General features: G+C 41.0%; 1 protein-coding gene across 6 annotated transcripts in view; it reads right to left on the minus strand.

Moving 5' to 3' along the window:
* Positions 1 to 6,229, minus strand: part of PDE1C (phosphodiesterase 1C) — a 512,296-nt gene that overhangs the window by 140,087 nt on the left and 365,980 nt on the right. The window lies entirely within an intron of this gene.

The following is a 6,229-nucleotide window of genomic DNA, read 5'->3' on the forward strand; positions in this document are numbered from 1 at the left end:
AATTGGCCTAGATGCTGCTGCTTATTTATTTGGGGGATTAATCATAACCACATATTCTTCATATTTCATTGAATCCATAGAGTTTTTGTCTGGGCTTGCTTAGCCTTAAATGTCTACACTAACTTCTCTATTTTGGTTTCCTTATCTGTAAAAGGAGAATAACATTAGTATTCACCACAGAGAATCTACAAAGACTAAATTATATATATTTTATAAATTTTTAAGTATATAAAACTTAGAAATTTATGACAGTGTCTGGCAGATAATATATGCTGTTTAAGTGTTATTATTAGTATTACTATTACTATTTTTGTTGACTTCTTCCAGTAAGCTGCAGGATCCCTGAAGATGGAGACTATGTCTGTTTCACTCTTAAAACTCCTCAGACCTAAAGGATGATTTGCATATCTTAGGCAATAAGTGGCTGTCAAATAAAATTGAATTACTAAGTACTTACCAAAGATATCTAGAAATATTATGTCTATCATATAGCTGTAGAAAGTCAGACCATAGAAATCAAATGGCCTATTTAAAGACATAAAGTCACTAAAAGAGCCAAAAATGCAAGACAGTCAAAAGCCCATACTGCTGGTTCTATGCACCATCTTCATACCATACTAGTTGCCTGATATAAGAACCAATGTATTTACTCAGACCTTATGTTTTATGCAAATTTACTTCTCCTTGGGCAAGGGCATGTCATAGGGTAGCTTAGGCATGCTCATTCATTCATATGTTTATTAAAGAGCCCTGTGCCAGACTGTTCCAGGTGTAAGGAAACCACTATAAAATGGACAGAAAGCATTGCCTTCTGGAGCTTACATTTGGTAGGGGGGAGGTGGCCGGGGTGTAGACAATAAAAACATTACTTTACATTAAATTGTGGTAAGTATGAAGCATAATATTGAGGGACGGCTCCATTATATGGCCAACAATGACACTATCAGTTCCCATTCCGTTTATTCATACCTCTTTCTAGAGTCACTGGACCAGTTTCCTCCAACACCTGGCTGGTGAAGGGAAATGTACTGATGTGATACTGAGAAGATGTAATATTGTTATTTTGCTGCCAGTCCTCATGCCCAAAGTCTATACTTCACAGCTGACCTGAGGAAGAACCTCACTACTGGTTATGGACAGAAACATAAATGGCCCTAAGGAGGTCCAGCAGCTCCAAGTGAGGCAGCTCTACTGGATGGGAAAGCATCACTTCTATTCAGCCACAGATGGAGACGTAAATGGTCCCAATTCTGATCCAGGACCCATCTCAAATACAACCACAAGATAAACAGAGAATTCATTTTGGTAGGAATAATTCTCTCTTTACAAACAGAAGATCTGTTATGTTACATTATGTGCTCTAAAATCCCAGGGATTACTGAAATAAGTCAAGCAGAGAAAAACAAGTATCATATGGTTTCACTTATTGGTGGAACATAAGGAATAGCAGAGAGGACAATAGGGGAGGGAAGGGAAAAATGAAGGGGAGGGCGTGAAGAGGAGATGAACCATGAGAGACTATGGACTCCGGGAAACAAACTGAGGGTTTTAGAAGGGAGGGGAGTGGGGGGATGGGCTAGCCCAGTGAAGGGTATTAAGGAGGGCACGTGTTGCATGGAGCACTGGGTGTTATGTGCAAACAATGAATCATGGAACACTACATCAAGAACTAATGATGTACTGTATGGTGACTAACATAGTAATAAAAAAATAAAAATATAAAAAATAAAATATCAGGGATTATTTGAAAGAAAAAGAAAAGTTTTATAGTCATCAATTTCATTTTCAGGGTTTCAAGATTTTATGACCTTTTACCAATACAACAATCATAGATGAGTATTCCTCTTTAAAGCAAATTAATGTCAACCTAAGTATAAATGAGTCAGACCTATGAGTTTCTGAGCATCACAGTTAATTACACTGCCAAAACCAAGCCTTGTAGAGTAGTTTTAATTCTCTGGCTTCCTGAATAAGCCTGCTAAAGAAATATTTCACTTAATGACATTAATTGTCTTGATATTGCATTTGGATAAGTTGCTTTTTCATATAGCAACTGAATATAAAAAAAAACCCTAACAAACACATTTTTTAAAAAGTAGAAATCAATCAAAAAAGTTCTTTTTTCCCAAATTACTACATTAAACCTGCATTCAGGACCTGGCAAGCTATTGATCTACTCTTCATAATTCTCCATTTCTTCCAAATTGCTATACTCTTAAATCAAGTAATGCATTACTCTTCAATCATGTTTGATAATTAAACATCAAAGCCTTGCCAAAGGAACTGTTAAAAATACCTATACCTCTGTTCTGGAAAAGCCTCTGTTAGAAATGATATATTGAATAGTTTAGATTCAAATCACTGCCCTGATTTAAACCATGTGGAAATAATAATACTATAAATAATACAAATAATCAAGTGCTACCCACAAACCCATATATCAAAGACCGTCAAAGAGATTTAATATTGAAGTCCTTTCCAATACTAAGCCCCAGAAGATTTATAAGAGGTCAAGGTGATTGGGCCTCCTTAATTAGAATGTAAATTCATTTACTGATTTATTGTATCAAACAGATCCATGAGTAGTTACTGATTTTTTTAACATGCTCATTTTCTATTTCAATGATAGCTATCAATTAAATATTAATCAGAATCCCCACCTCACCTGTAGTCTCAGTGTCCTGGATTCAAGCAAGACACGGACACTTTGTGTCACAATTCCATGCCATTCTGGCTTCAGAGTTTGGGAAATGGAATACCCCACACTAAACAAAATTTGCACCAAACTGCCAGCTCTGAGGCAACATATTATTCATTTGTATATATGTATATATCACGCGTGTATGCCCAGGCCAGCTCTGTAGACCCATGAAAACCCAAATGACTTCTTCTTCATCCCCGAGTAAAGAGAAAGAGATAGAGGGGGAAGAAAGGGAGAGAGGGGGGAAGAGGGGGAGGGAAAGAGAGAGATTGAGGCTTAATTGTGAGTGTTACATAGGGGACCTGGGGGTCTGACTGCTCCTGTGAAGACTATGAACTAATCATTCAGAGCTTCTTTGTGGCCCTAGTTCCTACATAGAGTTTTTCTGTTGTTCTGCAGCTAATATGACCTGGCCCCTCTCTGCCTTGCCTCTCCGAAGGCTTTTTTTGCCCAGTCCAGTATGCTATGACACTTAGCATCAGTTCATGCAATTTCCAGCTTTCAAATTTGTGTTGACACCGCTTTTCTTCCATCATTTCCTCTCACCTTCTGTTCTTGTACATTTATGACTTCTTCATTGCTTTGCTGTCATATGGAATATTTTATGAAGGAGAAGAGGTAAACCCATGTGTTTAATCTGCCATATTTGGCCAGAAGTCTTCTCTGTACTATAGCATGTCACTATAATCTGAATCTATTTGACCCAAGATGACTGATTTCTAAAGCGGGACTAACATTCAAAAAGTGAATGGCATTCCTTTCCCTCTTTCTTCCTCTGTTTCATGGATCAGGTTACATGCAACTAAGGATCAGCAGCAGCACTGCTAGAAGTCAGTCATATATTATCGTGGGGTTTACAGATAATCTCTAAGTTCAAATTTGAATATCTGGCCAATTATTTACTATCTGATTAAGATACTAAAAATAGTATCTTAAGTGTTACTCAAGAAAACAAAAATACCTGAGTCATAATCTCAGGGCATAACCCACACAGTCCTTAACAGACAGTATTGTCATATGTGGAGTAAAAAGAGTGCAGTTCATGGAGTAAAGATTACCTGATAAAAGAGGGGGAGGAGTCCAAGATGGCGGAGGAACAGGAGGCTTAAATTTCGTCTGGTCCCATGAATTCAGCTAGATAGCTATCAGACCATTCTGAACACCTACAAACTCAACTGGAGAATGAAGAAAAGAATAGCAGCAACTCTGTAAACAGAAAAACAACCACTTTCTGCAAGAAACCCAGTTTAAAACAGGAGTTGAGCTCCAGCTTGGTGTTCCACAATGGCAAAGGAGCAGGAGACCTAAAGTTTGTCTGGTCCCAGGAATTCAGCGAGAGAGCTACCAAACCATTCTGAATACCTATGAATGCAACCGGAGAATGAAGAAAAGAGTAGCAGAAACTCTATGAACAGAAAAGTGACCACTTTCTGCAAGGAAGAGAAAAGATGGCGGAGGAGCAGGAGACCCTTTCTCAGCTGGTCCCCAGTTGAGCTGGATATCTACCAGACCATCCTGAAAACCCACGGAATCAGCCTGAGACACAGGAAGATACACCTGGATCTCTACAAACGAACATTTCCACCACTGAGTATTGAGGTACGAAACGGGGAACTGTGAATCCACGCACAGATATAGTAAGATAAACGGAAGGAGGAGGGAGCCTCCACGCTCGGGTGCTGGGAAGCAGTAGCCACTTGTGCTGGGGAGCGGGCCGGACTTGCGGACCGACACCCACGAGAGAGCAGACTGAGACCGTGAGCCCAGGAACGCACGCAACCAGTCTGAAAACCGAAGCTCCGGAGCGTACACTCGAACTAGACTGAAACCGAGAGCTCAGGGGTGTGCGCATGACCAGACTGAAAACTGGCACTCCAGAGCGCATGTGAACCATACTGAAACAGGGAGCTCGGGAGTGCGCGTGGGAACTGGGGGTGGCTGATGGTGTCAAAAGCACAAAGGACAGAGACGCACCGGCCCTGGAAGTGAGGGCTGGGACACAGGCTGTGGGGAGTACATCCTGGGTCGCTGCAAGGTTTTTAGCAGCACCGATAGAAATAGAGTTAAAGTGGCCAACAGAGCTCAGTGGAGAGCGGACTGCGATCTCTCTGTTCTGAGACAGAGGCTAGGATATGGCCACTGCTGCTCTGACTTTCAGAAGAGGCACAGAAAACCACCAGGGAAAGCCGCCAGAGAACAAAAGCCCGGAAATACTGGCTCACATTGTGCCCATCCCCATCCCCCCTCACAGGGGACGGGGCAACCCTACCCAAACAGGGTTTCCTGAATATCAGCGTGGCAGGCCCCTTGCCCAGAAGGCAGGCTGAAAAATCAGGAAGCTGACATCCCTAAGGTCCCTATAAAACAAGTACACACTGCCTGTGTCCTGGTCAATAACTTGGGCTCTGGGCATCCCCACAACCTCTCCTCATCAGAATGACAAGAAGGAGAAATCCCCTCCAGCAAAGAAAAGATAATGAGTCTGTGGCCTCTGCCACAGAACTGATGGATATGGATATAACCAAATTGTCAGATGGAGTTCAGAGTAACAATGGTCAAGATGATGTGTAGGCTTGAAAAAACTATTAATGAAAATATTAACAAGAATATAGAATCTCTAAGGGCAGAAATGAGAGTGAGTCTGGCAGAAATTAAAAATGCTATGAATCAAAGCAGTCTAAACTAAATGCTCTGACAGCCAGGGTAAATGAGGCAGAAGAACGAATTAGTGAATTAGAGGATGGGATGGTAGAAGAGAAAGTTAAAACAGAAACTTGCCTCAAAAAAATCCAATCTCAAGAATGTAGATTATGGGAGATTACTGACTCAATGAAACGTTCCAATGTCAGAATCATCGGCATCCCTGAGGGGGTGGAGAAAGAGAGAGGTCTAGAAGAGATATTTGAACAAATTGTAGCTGAGAACTTCCCTAATCTGGCAAAGGAAACAAGCATTCATGTCTAAGAAGCAGAGAGGACCCCTCCCAAGGTCAATGAGAACAGACCTACACCATGTTATGTCATAGTGCAATCCACAAATATTAGATCCAAGGATACAGTATTGAAAGCGGCCAGGAGGAAGAAAATCCTTACGTACAGAGGGGAAAATATCAGAATAACGTCAGACCTGTCTACAGAGACCTGGCAGGCTAGGAAGGGTTGGCAGGGTATTTATTTTTAAAGCTCTAGCTGAGAAGAACATGCAGCCAAGGATCCTTTATCCAGCAAGGCTGTCATTCAGAATCGATGGAGAGATAAGGACCTTCCAGATCGGCAGAAACTGAAGGAATTCATAACCACCAAACCAGCCCTACAGGATATATTAAGGGTGGTTTTATAAAAGTAAAAAAGGCCCCAAGAGTGATACAGAACAGAAATTTACAATCTATAGAAACAAAGACTTCACAGGCAACATGACATCGTTAAAATCATATCTCTCAATAATCACTCTCAATGTGAATGGCCTAAATGCTCCCATAAAATGCCACAGGGTTGCAGATTGGATAAAAAGACATGACCCATCCATTTG

The sequence above is a fragment of the Ailuropoda melanoleuca genome, chromosome 1, assembly GCF_002007445.2.
Source record: "Ailuropoda melanoleuca isolate Jingjing chromosome 1, ASM200744v2, whole genome shotgun sequence".
Classification (NCBI taxonomy): Eukaryota; Metazoa; Chordata; class Mammalia; order Carnivora; family Ursidae; genus Ailuropoda; species Ailuropoda melanoleuca.